We start from the raw sequence: 19,093 nt of genomic DNA, 5'->3' as shown, positions 1-19,093 counted from the left end.
ACATGCAGGGATCAGGCCAAGCCAACATACTCTGCTTGACTAACATGATCTCCTTCCATGACAAATTGATCCACTTTGCTGGTGAGGGAAAGGCTGTGGCTATTTTCTGTCTAGATTTCTATAAAGTGTTTGACACCATCTGCCACAGCACTCCTGGAGAAGCTGGCAGCCCATGGCTTGCACGGGTGCACCCTTTGCTGGATTAAAACTGGCTGGATGGCCAGGCCCAGAGAGTGCTGATGAATGGTGCCACACCCAGCAGGTGGCCAGTCACTAGTGGGGATCCCCAAGGCTCCATACTGGGGCCAGTCTTTTTAATATCTTTATCAAAGATCTGGACAAGAGGATCAAGGGCATCCTCAATCAGTTTGCTGACAGCATCAGGTTATGTGGGAGTGTTGATCTGCTGGAGGGAAGGAAGGCTCTGCACAGGAATCTGGACAGGCTGGATTGATGGGCCAAAGGTATGATGTTCAATGAGACCAGGTATGGAGTCCTGCACCTGGATCACAATAAACCCCTGCAGTGCTACAGGCTAGGGCAGAGCAGCTGGAAAACGGCTCAGTAGAAAGTGACTTTGGGGTGCTGTTCAACAGCTGTCTGAACATGAACCAGAGTGTGCCCAGGTGACCAAAAAGGCCATTGACATCCTGGCCTGAATCAGCAATAGTGTGGCCAGCAGGACCAAGGCAGGGATTGTCCCCTGTACTTGGCACCAATGAGGCCACACCTTGAGCCCTGTGTCCAGTTCTGGGCACTTCACTTCAAAAATGACATTGAAGTACTGGAGGGCATCCAAAGAGGGGAAATGAAGCTGGTGAAGGGTCTGGAGCTCAAGTCCTGTAAGGGAACTGAGGTTGCTTAGTCTGAAGAAAGGAGGTTCAGGGGGGACCCCATTGCTCTCTACAATAGCCTGAAAGAAGGTTGTAGCGGGGTGGGGGTTGGTCTCTTCTGACATGTATGAAGTGAAAGCATGAGAGAAAATTACCTTAAATTGCACCAGTGGAGGTTCAGATTAAATATTGAAAAAAAATTTCACTGAAAAAGGGATTAAGGATGGGAATAAGATGCCCAATGATTTGTCGAATTCACCATCTCTGGAAGTGTTTAAGAGGTGTCTGGAGGATGTGGGACTTAGGTATATGGTTTAGGTGTTTATTGATGGTTGGATTGGGTGATCTGGAATGTCACTTCCAACCTTGATGATTCTCTGGGTCTATAATAGATGAATCAAGTTAATTTGTGCAAACTAGAATGTAATTTTTTCAAATGTTTGTATACAAGTACGGTATACAAGCATTTTGATGCAACGTTTTTGAAGCTGACAATGTCTTGACTGATTTCTTTTTGAATCAAGATTTTCTTCTTATGGATGTTTGCTGTCTAAATGGAAACCTCATGAGCCATACAGAAACATACCTTTTAAAAATTAAGCTTTATGCTATTTTTTTGCTGTAATACAGGAAATATTTTGTTTCTGAGATTATACTGCTAATCTCCAGAACATTATCCTTACACACAGAGTTAAGGCCTCTCTTCCTGGGTTTCCCACTGAAATCTCAGAAAAAGCTGGCTCTATTTCTGGCTGCATTGCCAGTAAAGATGAGCATTGTTTTATACATGTACAGATAGGTATCCAGAGAAGGAGGAGGTGAGCTAAGAGGAAATGACAGGGTTTGATGCTGGGTTAGGTTGTCATTAGGACAATTAGCTGTAACGTTATCAGATCTCAACCTTGTAAATATAACCATGAAGAAAAACCCTGCTGAATTCCTGTTATTACCAAAAAAGAAGGTTTAAAATTTAAATTATAAGAAGGTCAGGCTGTTTACATTTGACCATAACAGAGTCTCCATAGTCTAAAAACAGTGATGATTTAAAACAAATAAACAAACAAATAAATATTTGCACCATTTTAATTTTTTTTTTTCAGAATTCAAGACCAAAAGAGTAAATTGAAAAGAAAAATCCCCATCACCATTTACTCATCTTTATGAAATTAAGATGAGTTCCTCGTTCCTGTAGAGGCAAGAGAGCAATTTCTAGCATACACCAGGAGGTCACCACACAGCATTTCTGGTAGTACCAGATGACAGATATGATAATGTCTGATGACAGACATTCTAATAATTAGCTTTTTCTGTGTCTTTGCAAAGCCATCTTTGTAGATTCATAGAATCCTTTCCTTGTTCATCTCCTTTTTCCCTTATTAGCATTTCAATCAACTGCACTTTTCATTGGAAGCCAAACTGAAAATGTGGGGAATTAAGATTTTTAATGTCTTCTTAACAGAAAAAAAAAAAAAAAAAAAAAAAAAAAAAAAAAAAAAAAAAACCCAGAAAGTTTTTTGAATGATTGTGAGCTGTCTGTTGCCTTTTGTTGTTGCTGTAATTGAAATTGCATAGTATGGCACAATGATGTATGATTTTCTTTCTTTCTTTCTTCTTCTTCTTCTTCTTTTTTTTTTTTTTTTTTTTTTTAAATCTAGTGTAATATGATCAGTTTTAACAAGAAGTTCAACAGCAAACAGCATTAAGAATTCAAACAGAAGAAATGTGAAAACTCCTCTGTGGAAGGAGCAGAAGATTATAATGCCAGCAGTCAAGAGTCTGAGATTTTAGGAGTAGCACACAAGTATATTTAAAGAGAGAAATCACAGTCTATCTTTTCACACCTTCACCAGCTAGCACACATACATGCTTGTTGCCACATTACTCTGCCTTAAACTGTGTCCTGCTTCCAATACTCAGGATTCATTTTTTGGTGACCATGGGTGCATGATCTGGTGTCTGCCCCCAGGCCAAGTCAGAGACTGCTGGCACACATTCACCAGAGTGTTACACTTCCAAGTGCTTAATTGCAAGAGCCAAAATACCAGAACTTTCCATTTTGACAGGTTTCATATTCTGTGTGTTTCCTATGCACTCTTTTTTCTGTTCCAAATGAGATGGGTTAGAGGGAGGGAGATGAAGAAGACCTTAGACATAGTGAGAGTGAGTCTAAATAAATACATAAATGTAAACGTGCTGTCAAATTAGAAGTTATTTCAATTCTCTTTTTCATGAAAACTCAAGCTGTTATACTAATTTATTTTAAATGACACAACAGGGGTCTTGGCAAGATAGGTCAAGGTGGATTTTCTGGTAGGTGAACAGTTCTGAAATCCTTAGTGGAACAAATTTCCCAGAAAACGAATTATAATGCTTTAATATTCACATTAGACAACTGAAATATGATGGAGAAAGGACTATGGCACATTTATTAGAGATCTGTGGCCCATGTAGAAGTCTTACACACTCATAATTCAAATGTACATTTCTCCAAAGAAAATTTTGGATTATTTAAAATAAGTAATTAAAATCTTTCAGTGAAAAGTAATGCAGAATCTTGATTTAATCAGTGAATGAAGTTATGATAGCTGTATATACAAAATATACAATATATTATCTGAAGGAGGTTGTGGAGAATCTTTGAGTTTATTGCATGATTGTAGAATTGATGTTTAATTTTTAAATAGTAATAGGAATAGAAATCTTGTTCATCTTTGATAAAAGGTGGCTGACTGGAGGCGTTAAGAATGTGGAATGTGCAGTGAAATGATAAAATAAATGTGTGTATCCCTCTCCCTGTTTGGTTTGTAATAACTATACAAAGAATACGATGAGTGGTAAATAAAATTAAGTATGTGGTCTTTAAGAAGCACGTGGAGTTCATTGCCACAGGAGGCTGTAAAGTGGTTGTAAGGTGGTTGTATTTAAAAGAGGATTATTTTACAAGCAATAACACTGAGCTAAATTGTATGGAGCAATGGAGCAACATTCTTCACAAGACCCCTGAGGCTGGCTCAGCATTTTCAGCTCTGGCAGCAGAACATTTCATGCCAGCGGAGGGGAGCCAAAGTGGACGCAAAAATGACGCAACAAAAAACAAACCAAAAGGCAAGTAAAAGCCAAGAGGAGTGAAGACATGGGAAGAGAGCATACTAAAACTACAACTTGTCCAAATTCAGCAGGGCTTCTGTTCATATGCATCTCCTCCCCATGTTTTCGCATTAACTGACTCAGAGCTGCAACAGAACATGGCCAATGGGGAATTAAGCCCAGGAGCCAAGGTAGAAGCCAGTCTGGCTGTATCTCAGCATAGTGACTCAACTTTGGACTGGGAATTTTTTCTTCAGTTGCAATTTTGAACTAACTGGCACTTTACTGTGCAGGTGACCATGCACTGGAACAGATTGCCCAGAGAAGTAGCGGAGTCTCCCTCCCTCATTGACATGTTCAAGAGCTGTCTGCACCTAATCTTGTGCAAGGATAATCCTGCTTGACCAGGAATCCCAAATACCCACTGTGGTCCCTTCCTTAACTTTTCTGACATTTTGCTGAAAACAAGGTGAAAGTGGCCACTTGGGGGACTGGATGTGGGAGGGCAGCTTGGAGAAGACATGTATGCTGAAGGAGGAAACTGTGCAGACACTAATAGGGAGGTTCATCTGGGGCAGAAAAGTCCACTGCTGAAAACCTTTCAGAAATTAGACTTCCTCTCCTCTGGGAATGTTTGTCTGCACTTTTCTCAGCAGGTTGTTGCTCCTTTTTCTTCCATCACCTCTTTCTTTATGGCTTAGGGGCCATAAATCTCTATTTTGACCCTTCTTCCATGTCTTAGCCCCATAAGCTTCTTCTTAATAACCTGTTTGTTCACCCTTATGCTTCTTAGCTGGCTTCACATACTTAGTGAGTGTGTGGGGGTGAGGTTAGAAGCAAAATTTGGATGGGGAAGGAACAGGACAAAATCCTAAATCCTAAAACAAATTATGAAGTCACTAAGCAGGACTACAGACAGTCAGATGAGAGATTTAAAGTCTAGAGTGGTGTAGGTGAGTATGATGCTTAGTAAATTAGCAGCAATGTTTCCATCATATTTGATTGCCAAAACAACTGTGGCAATTGTCACCATGAGCAAGAACCCATTCTCAAGTAAACTAAGAACTCTTGGCTTGTAGCATTTTCCATGTGTCTTGTTTTCGCATAACGTTAAAATTAATAGCTAAGTATACCAGTTAGGAGTATGTACATTTTCTTCCATTATGAAAAATAGTGTTGCAAGCCCTTTCTTTGTTGGTATTATGGGCTTAGGGAAATCAAACTTCAATCAGCTTCATTGTATTGTCAGTTACCTAAATCAATATGCCCATTTCTAACATTTGGGAGTATAAAGATTTCTCCAGGTATCTCGTTATTAAAAACATGATAGTAAGTTGTTGTGTTATGTTGCCAGTGGAAAATCTGGTTTTGGTAAATATACATCTCAAGGTTAATTTTTGTTTGAACAAGAGTAACATACTCTTGTTGAACAAGAGTCGCATTGTTTATAAGAGATTTGGGAGATAGCATGTTAAAAATTCATATGGAGAAAGTTGCATATGCCTTATTCCCACTTACAAAAAAACCCCCAAAAACCGACAAACAAACCAAAACTGGAGCTATTTTAATGTTTTGGCATATGGAGTTATTGTAGCTCACTGAAAAAAACCCCAACCACTCAGCCCTGTGTTAGATACCAGACCTCTCTTGCTATTATGTAATACAGGGAAATATATATACAGAGTACAGTTACTTTAAATACAAAGTTTAACAAGAATTATTGTAGCTTATATGGAAATGGAAAGTCTGAGAAGTTTTACAAGTTTCAAAGTGCTGTGGCTGATGCAAAAATTCCATTCATTGTGGGCCTATTTGCAGCTAGGGGTTCTGCAGGAACTGGAAGAGACAGAAAACAGTGAAAATGAAGACTGAGTATGTAACTATGCAGGCAAATTCTGTGTGCTCCTCCATGGCACTGATATGTAAGGCTAATAAGACCAACTTCACTTCATTCTGTTCCTGTCCTTAGCCAAGGACAGATCCAGATGTTGCAAGAACGTCATGACAAGGAAGAAGGAAAAGGAAGGGTAAGTTTGGACTGAGGGTGTGCTGGGTCAAACTGCTGAGCTTCATGGGGAGGTATTGACTTGGGATCAGGTGGGCTGGTTGATGTCTGCTCATTTTGTCAGGGTTTGAGCCATTTGTGCTGGTTGTACTGGATTGTGATGGTATAATGGCATGCCTGGCACTAAGGAGCCCAGTGTTTTTTCTGGTTATTACCATTTCATCTTTGTAAATCTGAAGCACTTCTGCATTTTGAATGCAGATGGTAACATAAAAATCCTCTACTCAAGAGCTGATATTGTAACACTTCACATTGTCCCAAGATGTTTCGTGCCAGAGGTGAATATCTTTACACATATAGTGGGCGCCAACATATGTCAGGTGCCACTGTGTTAGGAACTGTGCCCTTGATGCTGTTCAAGTGTTCACAAAAACAGCAGCAGGAGCTGAAACCTTCTATCACCCTTCTTGAAGCTTTTCCCCTATATATTTTTCAAATGTATATCTCTTATGGTCCAGAAGGTAGATTACTTGCCAGAAACATGGTCCCCTGCCAGGCCTCACTTCATAAAGATTATCTCTCAATTCTGTCACAAAATGGATTCAGTTATGGTTCATTTAGACCACCAAACAACTAATTTGAAAGACAGCTGTAAACCCTTTTGAGCTGTATATTTTGCAATGATATTTCCTCTCTTTGTAAAAAGCTTGTTTTCATACAATCTATTTTCCCTACTGATAACAGTGGCTCTGTTCCCAGTCAGCCCATGGATAATATCAGTAAATTTTTGAAAGATCATATACACAGGGAAAAGAACAAGTAAAAGCAAATCAATTGAAAAATTAAAAATACAACAGCAGTTGTAGAACAACACATATCACTCAGTCTTGCAAAAGCCTTGCATTAGCTTTTGTTCTTATTCTTGGAGATTTTATAACTCACTATAAAAAAGTTTAATGGAAAGTATTTTTATTTTAACTACAAAAGCCCAGTGGCTAAATTTTCAGCAGAGGAATAAGACTTTTCTCTAATGACATCAGCAACCATTATGTCAAATTACCATTTTCCACTCTGTTCTCATTCTACACTGACTCATGAAAGTTTTTCAGAGAAATACTGTATATTTAACTATTTGGCATGCAAGTAAAATCAATTCCATTAGTGTAAATGCAGACTCTTTTATATTATTCTGTAGCTTCATTTGTTTTCTCCTTCCTGATTTTTTTTTTTTTTTTAATCCATAGTGTCTTCTTTTTGTTTATTCTTTTTCCTTTTGTGCTTTCTCTTCCTTGGAAGGGTGTTTTACTTTGTTTTGATTTTTACAGGATATTACATTTCCTTTTTTTGGTTGGTTTCCCCCCATCCCCCTATTTTCTTGCCCTGTGATCACTTCCCTATGTTGCTATTAGTGATATGCCATTTCTCTTGGCTATTTCTCTATAAACTGGAGACAGCATGTCTCTATTAGGCATAAGCTTATCAGGTGCATGAGCTCTGATGCCATTTCATCATAATTCACCATGATCTGATTTATGTATTTTGTAGACACCAAAAGTAATATTCAGCATTTAATGAGAATTTGGCTCAGCCATGTACAATTATTTATAAGAAACAGTAAAAAGAAGACTTCAGATCTTATTCACTTTTGACATCATTTAAATAGTAGATGAGAGGGAGGCTCTTATATTAAAATATGTTAATCACCCTTCCCCATTGGCTTCATTGTGAACTTGGTGTTGGATAGTGCAGCAGGGTCTGTGCTGGCACCGGTGCTCGGGTGCTGGCCCTGGGAAGCAGGCTGTACTGCTGGAGTGATAGAAGGGTCCCTGGCAGACCTTCTGCCTGTACTGCTGGAGTGATAGAAGGATCCCTGGCAGACCTTCTGCCTGTACTGCTGGAGTGATAGAAGGATCCCTGGCAGAACTTCTGCCTGTACTGCTGGATTGATAGAAGGATCCCTGGCAGAACTTCTGCCTGTACTGCTGGATTGATAGAAGGATCCCTGGCAGACCTTCTGCCTGTGGCAGCAGAGCCTGTTTGTGTAGGAAGCTCTGTGTATGGGCAGCCTGATCTGGAGGGCTGCAGGGGTGGATGTGGTCAGGCTGTGCTGGCCACATCAGGGAAAGGCTTTGCATGTCTTCATTTTCTCAGAGAGGTGAAGACTGTGAGTGAGAGTCACACCACATGGATATGAACCTTGCACACTCTGAGTGTCTCCCGGGGATATGCTTGAGGAAAAATACCCTGGGCTTTTCCTGCAAGAGGCAGCATTCACATGTGACCTTTTAACAGCCAGGCTGATTCCCACAAAGAGCATTTCTGAACTTACCCTATTACTAGGACCACAGCTAGTACTATGGTCCCCCACCTGTGCAGCTCTTATCTGTGTATTTTCAATGTGAAAATATAGCACCTGGAATACTATGAGTGCTCACTCCAGCACTCACCTTGCCAGCAATCTGAATTCCTTCAGCCACAACTCTTGAAACCTTTCCTTGAAACACTTCAGGGCTAGGATTTGTTCTTATGTCTCTTGCCAGGCCTCTGTGCATTGCTGTGCATCCACCTCCCGAACATGTATCAGGGATACATGTGGTAGGCACCAAGTAGCAGATGATCAGATGCAGTAGCTTCCTTAGTGGTCAATCTTTCAATGTTAGAAAGCCAAGTTATGTTACAAATACCAGTAAAATGTAACTGCTCCCACTAAAGGCAATGCTCAGGAGAACAGTAAGCACATGCTGAGCAGAAGGAAAGCTACCCCAAAAAAGCAGGAAAAGTGAATTAAATACTGAACTTGTGTTTGATTCATTTTTACTTCTTTTGCATTCAAGAGAGGTAAACATTAATGAAACTGCTTATTTGTCTCTCAGACTGAACCACTTATTTAACAGAGAATGGACTTGCTGGTTTGAGAAGCTCAAGTTCTTTTAAAACATTTCTGCCCAAGATCCTGAACAACATGGTTTCTTCTGAAAAAAGACAAGATGTCTTCTATAGCCATGCCAGTTCAAGTCTAGCCTTATATTTTATAATGGAAGGGTTTTTTGAGGTGCTTTTCTGACATATATCCTATTTGAATTCAATGTATCATATAACTTGGTTTTGGCTAGTTTCCTGTATAAAAAAAAATAACCATTATTGTCATTGTAACTGGTCTTTATTGACAAATAGTCTCAGATTTTGAACATTATTTTCTGGCATCTAATGATTCATTCAGAATTCAAGATTCATTCAGAGTTCTCAAATGAAGAAAATTTCTTATTTTAGAAAATTTCTTCACTTAATGGAAATATGAGAATAGAAACGAATGTTTCCTGATCTACATTTGTAAAAAGAGAACTGACTGAACTGTATATTTAGGGAATCTGTCTGGAGGAAGAAGGGATCTGTGACTTGAAATAGTCATTGAATACCATCCAAAAGAACCTACTGTTAACAAAAAGGTGATGATGAGGGCCGTTAATTATTCCATTTGCTTGTCTATTGCTTTCTCTTTATTGTTTTGACTTTTAGACCTTAGTGTCCTTATGATTTGGTCTGAACCAAAGTCCCTTTTGCTGCTTCCAGTATATCTGTATTTTCAGGTGTATAATTAAATGCAATATTGACCTTAGTGTGATTGCAAACTCAGCAGACATTATGAGAATCCCACCATTAAAATTTATCATTATATATCTTATAGAATTTATTTTAAATGTTATAACATGTTCCCTCATAGTCTAGTTAAACTCTACAGTTTTATGACAGATTTAGAGTTATTGCAGTTATTAACTAGGAGCATTGTTACATTATCCAAGAGAGAACCTTGGCAGTTGTTGTAGATAAATGTCAAACTGAAGCAACAGATGTTTTTTTCTTTGTTGATTATAATTGAGATTTTTACAAATACAAAAACTTTTATAGATTTTCTTATAAGCAGAAGATGTTTCAGATCGTTCTTACTTGTCTGGGAAATATTTGAGTCATCTAGATAATTGCCTTTATAGTTCTCATCTTTTGTCTCTACCATTGCAGGTGGGCTTTTGCAGGTGGGCTTTTGTCTCTACCTGCTAAAGCAACAATCTTTCCTAAAGACTTTGCAGTCCTCAGAGGCAGGTACCAGTGATGTCAGCTACTTCTGCTGTACTGTAGCTTAAACTTCAGCATGTTCCAGAATTCAAGAAAATGCTTTATCAGCAGCTGAAATATTGTTTTGCTCTTGATTTCTTGAAAGGAAGTCTTCATTGCTAAATGGCAATCTCACTGCAAGCAGTGGAAGCAGTTTTCTTTGTGTAGCTCTCCATAGCGCTCCATGACAGCTGAGGTTCTCAGCACCTGGGACTGGGACACGCCATCAATTTGCAACTACAGTAAATTATGTTCTTTTATCTAAATAATTATTTTCCCAGCCAATGTGTAGCAGCTAACTGTCACCTTTGTATCCTACAGATCTTTTCAAGTCTAGCTTCTGATGTGCACTGTGTCAGCCTCCAGAGCCTTTTTGCAGCGACCAACTACTGCAGCAATGGTTAGTCCTTGAAATATTAAAAAAGATCAGAAAATCAAAAAAGCCAGACATGGAATAGAGTTAAACTAACAAGCAATAAAATGTGTAACAATGAAACATTTCATAAGCACATTAGCAGCAAGTGAAAAGTGAGGAGGAAACAATGGGTCCACTATTCAAAGGGACAAGAATGACAGTTGCAAAGAGGCAAAAACATTTAATGCTGTTTTGCTTCAGTTGGGTAACATGATCCTCGTTTACACTCAAAGGGTAAGAATTCAAGCAAGAATAAAGAAAAACAAGTAAGAGAGTACCTAGATAAGCTCGTTGCTTCGGGCCTGATGGAATCACAGGAGGGTGCTTGAGACCGTTTTATACAACACAGATGAGGTTGCAGAAAACTGAAAAGTAACAAACAGCTAAAATTTCACTTATCTAGTTATAGACATGTATAGAGTAGATATCTATGTCTGAATAGTTAATGGAAAGAATTTGGCATCTTGAAGGCAAGATTCTTTTGGCCTGTTGCAGACACAGGTTTAAGCATTTTATGAAATGACTTTTGGCTAAAACTAATCTGCTTTGTGCTCATGATTTCCTTAAAAACTGTCCTTTAACATTATCTATCAATTGTTTGCTATTAAACTGAAAGGATGTATGAAGAGGATGTCACTAAAGATCTCTCCCATGTCTGGTAGATTGTTTGGTGATGGGGATGATGAAGACCAGGAGCTGGTTAGCATTTTGTCAAGGAGACTGTAACAGAAATAGCTCTGTACGTATCAAATTGAGCATATCAAACTGATCCCTACAAACTAGACAGGAAGCCTGGGAAAACATGGATGAAAGTCACTGAAGACAGTGCCAAATACGTTACCAAGGTCAAGTAGTTGACTACGCAAATATGACATAGAGACCACCAACAACCTGCTGTTGTGGAAATAACATTGCAAAGCAGACCAAAACCCCAACAGGTATCACAGTGAACAAACAGGACTACATCATCTGAAACAAGCAAAATGTTGCTTCTGATAGATTTAGCACTGATGTAACTTCACAGTTTCCCAGGTTGAAATAGCAAAGAGAAAATGTTTCCCTGTGTGGGTGTGAGGAGTAATTGGTATGAGACAGGTTTGGCAGAGCAATTTGGGCACCTCCGTCCTGTAGCATTCACCACACAGGATGAAAAAAAGGTCATAAGGCCTTTGGAAATATGGCAGCTAGTGTATATATACTCCTACTCATCCCATAGCTCATAGTTACATGGCCCAGAAGACAAATAAAGCTTCCAGAAGCACTTTGCTGACCTATTGGATTCTCTGGAGGACTATAGGTAGCTTGGCCTTGATTTTAGGGGTTTATTTGGGGTGGGGTGTTTTTTACTGTTTCTTTGTCTTTAGATCCTGTATAAGAACACACTGGTGTCACATAAAAAATGCAGGGCCTGGTTCCTGTCTTCTCTTCTGGAGGAAGGGAGGGAAACCTTCTCCTTTCCCATTTTATGGGATGATTCCATCCACCAAAATTCCACTGAGCAATTGCATCAAAATGTGAATAATATTCTAGTTCATTTTATTTCTCTGTGATCATGTTTATTTTCTAGGGCTGAACATTTGATCTTAGGGTCACCATTAGTCTTAAAATTAGGATCACCTCTTTTGAATGCCTAATTTTTTTTTTTTTTAAATCAGCTTCTAAATTTCCAAGTCAGAAATGAGGCTGCTGAGTAATCAATAATCTTTTTCAATAGGTACAGCTATCTTTGAAAGCTAATGATGGGGTCCTGCTATAATGAAGGCAATGGCAAGTTTCTTGAAGTATTCAAGCAATTTATTGAAGTATTAACTTCAACAGGAATAATATTGAACCTTGGATTAATGAAGCCCACCTGAAGCAGGGTTTGTAGGGGGAAGTAATTATCATTTTTAGACCAGTCAGAAAACCAGAGAAACTTTGTGACACAGAGACTCTTTTTAGACTCTTCTTTAGATCTGGAAATTATATGCCAAACTTCAAGTTCATTTTAGGAACCTGAAGTCTGGCATATATTTTCCAGATCTAAAGAGGAATTTTCCAGTTATTTGTGTTCATCTGGGGTTTCATTTGTTTGTTTGTTTTGTGTGGGTTGTTTGTTTGTTTGTTGCTTTTTCTATTAAATGTTTTAAGACAAAAAGAGTGACAAGCATCAGGAAAAGGAATGATAGACTAGTAAATTTTATAAAGAATTGGAGTTCAGGATTTTAATTTTCTTTGCTTTGTATTGTGCTAATTTAATTCTTCCAATTGTGCTTATAATTTCTTGACACTACTATAGCAGTTTGCAGTTTTACTTTCCTGAGGACCACTGGTTAAGTGGCACTAGGACATAAATGCTTGGCTGTGAGATTAACAATCTTTTATTTGCTGCTGCAAGGGCCAAGGTGCCACTGCCCCCTTTCTGAAATAAGGAGACATTTAATTCAGAATATCCTTCCATCTAAAATTAGTCAAAGTTTCACAATTAAAGAAAATCATTATTGTTATCATTGTTTTTGATGGTTATAAACTTTATAGTGGTGAATCTTTGGCTTATGAGCACAGACTAACAGGACACTTCATCTGTTGCTTTATGGTTGAGTAAGGCTCTCTAAATGAGAATTTCAAAGGCTACTTGGGATGGAAACTACTTCACACAAAAGTCTGTTCAGCGTATCCCTAAAATATACTTTTCAGTTGCTGTATGTGTTGGATACTTTAGCTTACCAGAGCTGAAAAATCTGACCCCTTCAATTTTTTGTTTTATTGTGTTACTGTTCCAATCTCTTGGAAGATGTTAGTAATCACTTTGATATTTTTCAAAGACTCTCAGTATTGTCTATATTAAGATTTCCTGAGGAATGAAGATTGACTAGAATGAGGCAGCCATGTGATGGACAAGATCTTCTTATCTGTGATGAGGATTACACCAATGTGTATTTTAATATCATTATTCATAACTGGCTAGAAATGCAAATTCTCCTGTGGTAAGGATAAAATCTTTCAGCTATTTTAAAAACGTGACTCAGACTGCAAGTCTTTTATGTGATTTAGCCAAACATAGCTGCATTGCTCATAGCTGGGAATCCAATGTATATGGGACACATCGCTTGCCATGGAAATTGCTGATCTCAGACTCGACAGCTGTAATGTGCAGAGCACATTAGCTAATCAAATAGCAGCAGAAGTTAGTGATAATTTCATTTAAATATCCCTAAATGAGTGCCCAAATAAGTAAACATAAAACATTGTATTAAACAATAGCTGATAACTCAGCTTTACCAAGAGAATCTGTGACTCTGTGCAGTGCAAACCTGCCCTGGCTACATGGTTTGGAGATTTGCCACAGGATTATTGAGCAGGATAAGAAGTGTGAAGAGTCCTGTGAGCCAGAAGATACTCCGTGTATGCGTCCCAGAAACCTTCAGCTCAACATGGTGCTGAATCCAATAAACAAGTTCATGGAATGATGCACAAAATGGCAAGGTACCCCACATCAACTCTGTTGGGGAGGAAAGTGCTACAAGCATGGACAACTCAGGGAGGATCTGTGAACAAGGTGATAAATCCCAACTCAGAGAAGAGATATAAATGAGCAGCGGAATGTGGGAGTTCAGGGAATCAGCACAGCACCCACACCATGAGCATTTCAAGGCACTTTGCCATCCGACACAGCTCAGTGTTTTGGATGCGGGTTCTGATCTGTGCAAGGAACCCACTGTGGGGATGGAAAGTATGGGTGTGAGTCAGGCTGCCAGCTGGGCTGCCTTACTGAAGACTGGGATTCAGCTGAACAAGTCATTGCGTCTGCCAGTAGGACATGTATGATCTCCCTAGTAAAAGTTGGTTTTGCTGGCCTGAGGCTCGTATCAGGAATATAAGATGTTTTAAGGAACAGGAAAAGGCTATCTGGCCTCAAGGCAACATTCTTTTCAGTCTATCTTTTTTCAGTCTATCAGTGATTTTTCACTATGCTTCGTAATCCTTTGCTCCTCTATGAAAATCACAGAATTATAAAATCATAGAATCACAGGATCAGAGAATAAGCTGAGTTGGATCATCACAAGGATCGTCAAGTCCAACTCCAGTCTCTGCACAGCCCATCCCCAAGAGTCACACTCTGTGCCTGAGAGCATCGTCCAAATTCTTCTTGAGCTCTGTCAGGCTGGTGCTGTGACCACTGCCCTGGGGAGCCTGTTCCAGTGCCCATCTATCATAGGTTAGCACAATTTTGTTTTCTAGATATAGAGAAATGTAAAATGTTTTCTCCCTGCCCTAACCGTGGCGTAGTTGGTGGGAGGAGGACAAGGACCTATCAGAGAGCAGGCTGGGATATTGACAGCTAAGTTGTCCAATGAGAAGTGTCAGTGCGGCTTTGGAAGGAACATTTAAAACTGATCTGCAGCTGACCGCCCACTCTCTCGCTTCGGTGACTTGCCCTGAGGTTACAAGGTGGGGCCCGGCCCGGGTCGGGCTCTGCCGCCTCTCTGGGCGGCCGGGCCGGGCCTGGCCGGGGGCCTGGGGGCCGCTGCCTGCACGGGGAAGGCCTGGGCCGGCTGAGCCCCTTTCCCCAGCTGCTGGCAGGGGAGAGGGGCAGCTGCAGCTCGGCAGTGCGGGGCCGTGTGCTCAGACCACGGCAGAAAGGGCCAAAACATGGCCCAGCTTAATCACCGCTGGCAGCGGAGAGAGCAAGCCTGCAGCTCCATAACAACTCTGAGCTGCACTGCCCTAGATGAGACCGAGGGGTGGAAAAAGAGACATTTGCCGGTTTCTTCTACCAGCTCGGCGTGTGCACGTGGCTTTGCAAGCCCAGGCAAAAAGTTTAACCCTTTCTTAGCAATACAGAACTTTTAAAGCACAGTTCTTCCTTGAGAGAAAGAAAAAAGAAGAAAACAGAAGGTACCTTGAACAGACACTGCACGAAGTCAGTTAGATGAGAAGCGAAAGAACTAAGAATATTGGAATAGGATTGAAGAAGTGGACATTTTTAACTGGACTTTTCTAAGGTAAATTATGAAGAAATGAACTGTTCTTTGCAGCATTCTTAGTATTATTTTTGGGTAGAATGCTATTCTAATCAAAATTAAGGACTGGTGTAATAGAGATTTAGTTGGGAACTTTGAAAACCCCCACTCCTGGGTCGAAAAGGAGGTTTCAGCCTTTTGAGACAAAGATAATTTTAGATAAGAAAAAGTATTTGTAAATAATACCCCAGATACACTGAGAAGCTCTGCGGATAGAACGTCACAGTCTGCAAAAACTCTGGGCAGCAGCTGATGTGTGACAACACTGGACTATTGTGTCTTGTAGCAAACATCTTCATGAAAGATCTTAGAAGGACTCTTCTCCTAAAATATTGTGTAGTTATGTCTAAGTAGTGAAACTGACTGAAAATTCTAAGTTGTGACTTTCTATGTTGTTTAATAAGAAAGTTAATAATTTGTAAGAGGAAAGAAACGTGGTATTTTTAAAGTTTCATTCTGTTTTAGTTTTTTTTTTTCTATTCTTTTAGTGTGTGTTAATAAAACCATTTTTTTTATTCATTTTTAAGCTTAACCCTGCTTTGTTTATTTTTCTCCTAATCTCTCCCTCCCACAAAAATATTAGCACTAAAATCCCTACATTAATTAGTGTTTCTGCTCAGTTTTATTAAATTAAAATCATTTCACCATCCACCCTCTGGGTGAAGAACCTTTTTCCTAATATCCAGCCTAAACCTCCCTGACACTGCAGGCCATTCCCTCAGGTGCCTGCCCCTCCTCTTCCCCTCACAAAGAAGTTGTAACTGCCGTGAGGTCTCTCAGTCTCCAGGCAGTAGAGACCAAGTGAAGCCTGCTGCTTCTCACGTGGTTTTCCCCATGGAACTTCACCATCTCCATTGCTCTCTTCAAGATGCTCTCTAAGAGCTTTATATCCCTCTTGTACTGTGTGGCCCAAATCTGCCCCCAGCACTCAAGGTGATGCTGCCCCAGTGCAGGGCAGAGCAGGACAATCCCCTCCCTTGCCCTGCTGGCCATGCTGTGCCTGATCCCCTGGGCAGGGATGGCCCTCCTGGCTGCCAGGGCACTGCTGACTCATATTGCAGAGAGAACGGAGAAAAGAGAGAAAAAAGGATCCATAAAGCTGTCTTTCAACTCATTTCTGTGCTTTGCTACAGTTGCCTTTCCTGCTAACGTATTCCACATGTTTATTAAGCTTTACATAAAGTAGTTGTGCCTGACTTTTTAGTTGCCTCTTTATTTGAGGTAATTTGTCATTTTTGCTTAGTGCCCAATCAGTTTTGAAACCATACATCAATTCTACTCATACTTATATATGAGCTATATCAATAAAATATGTATACAAACATATTTATACAAACATAATTACATTTCCAGTTGACCATGCTTTTTTTTTTTTTGTAAAAGTGGTAATAAATTAAGCAGTTTTAACTTTTCATTATTCAACTACGCTAGTGAAACCAGCTAATGCTTTCTCCATTTTCTGAATTATGCTTGAAAGTCATTACCATTAGTAACAATATACAGTAAAAATATTTGATGCAAGCATGGTGTGCAAAGAATATACAGATGACAGTTCAAGTAAAAGAAAACTAAAAGTGAATCTGAGAAATTTATGCAGAAAAGCTAGATTTTGAAATAGCAAATGTCATATTTCAAGACAAGTTTTTGGGTTTGAAACTGCAAGAGAAAAATAATAAATGAAACTGGTTTTAGTATGTTACTTTTTAGTATGTTACTGAGAAAATGCCTAAACTAGTACTATGCAGAAAATTATACTTACAATTTGTGTAAGGGGAAAAAAAATAAAGCAGCAAATATATACTTTGCTCACAGATTTATTTTAGGTTTTATTCTCTGCTTGTTACTTCTCTTGGAAGGAAAAAATAAAATGGCAAAACAACCTCATTTTCTTAGAGATGGAAATCAAAAATTTTTGAAACTTTTTTTTTAAAAATATAATTTCTATCTTTAAATAAGCCACTGTTAGGCAAGGGAGTTTCTCTCCTAGCATATTCCTTGTTGAGCTAAACCTTGCACAATACCAATTTATAGGCTTCTGGTGAGAACACTTGCAGCTCTGCCTGCAGGCATAGTGTAGGGTTCTCACTCTGTAAATCACTCCAATTTGACAATTGTCATGGATTTGTGAAACCAAAGGCGGTCATTGGTAAACCAGACAGAGGCACAAATGGCTCTAAGAGAGACTTTCTAGATATTAGCCGTTCTGCTGATGGACAAGAATTATTTTCAGTGTTTATAAGTTCACCCCAGTCAACTTATATGTGTGTCTAGGAGGAGTTTGAAAATGACCTGCACCAAATCCTTTGGATAGTTGTGTATTCATCTTGTACCAGCTGATGAGGTGAATGAATTGGAATGCTATACCTGGTGATTTACAAAAAATATGAGTCTGTAACATTTCCTCTAGGTTAAAGCCACCTGGTAACTATGATGTGAGGATCTGCCCAGGACAGAGTCAGAAACATTTACCCACAGATAGCATTTCAGCCCTACAAAACCCAAGAAGATTATTAGTATCCATAATCTTTCTGAAGCAGAAACACTGTATTTATGTGCTAGATTCTTTGATGTTTTTACTGCCCCTTTCCATCAATACATCAAATATTTTCTTGTTTAGCTGGGCTACTCTTGTGGGTGCGTTGTGTAATATAAGGAGATCTGAATTCTCCTCTGGAAGTATCTTTCCACTGACTGCATAGAGAGCCTAGCATAATTATACTATTAATTTAAGAGAGCCTAAAGCCAGGGAAGCTGAATCTAACATATTGAGGCTCTTTGTGAAAGCTAAATCCACAAGGACCATGCCAACCTGAGTGAACTGAAATGAGCCAGGTTATGGGTCCTTGCCCTGGCACACAGCCATCCACAGTTTACCTTTCAGCATCACCCCTGACATAGTTTTGGCCATGGTTAGCTAGCAGTCCCAGCCAATGCCTGGGCACAGTTCAAGGGTTAGCACAAGCCAAGGACTGCTTTCAATGGCAATTTGGATGCAGTCTCCCTGCTTTGGATGAAGAGTGTGTTGGGGAACAGACAAGACAATTCAACTATATGGAGGTGAGTGATGACATGGTAGCTGGCCTTGGGGCTGTACAACAGTTACTGGTGCTTTGCTGGTTATTTGCTAAGGCAAATACAGATAAAAGGACTTAACTGTTGCATCCCTTATATGTGCTTTATCACAGAGTGGAAACCAGCAAGATCTTCTCTTCAAAGCGAAAGGAGTGTTAGCAAAGAGAATGATCAAAGAACTCCTAGAGCAATACAGCAGGACATGCTAAGGAGCAGAATAAGACTTGGGCCAGATCTCTAAAAGTAATTAGATGCGTGTTTTCACTTCAGATTTTCTGCTGTGATCCCTCTTGTTGCGATAGGTTCCTTAGGATAGAGCTTTTCTTGCAAAGGATCATGCTGAATACTTCCAAGGAACTCAAAGTAACAGATGAGACAGGAAAAAGACTGAGAATTCAGATTAGTATCCCAGTCCTTAATTATTACTCATTTATATAGAATGCAGAATTTTTGACTGAACTAGGCTCAGAACAAGCTTAATGCTGTAACTTTGCTAAATGAAAAATCACTAGGTACACAGTAAAGTCAATTTTCAGTCCCTTATCAAATGTACTGTTGAAAGGGATCA

The sequence above is a fragment of the Hirundo rustica genome, chromosome 3 (genome assembly GCF_015227805.2).
Source record: "Hirundo rustica isolate bHirRus1 chromosome 3, bHirRus1.pri.v3, whole genome shotgun sequence".
In the NCBI taxonomy this organism is placed as follows: Eukaryota; Metazoa; Chordata; class Aves; order Passeriformes; family Hirundinidae; genus Hirundo; species Hirundo rustica.
The sequence above is the reverse complement of the archived record's forward strand: the minus strand, read 5'-3'. Positions refer to the sequence as shown.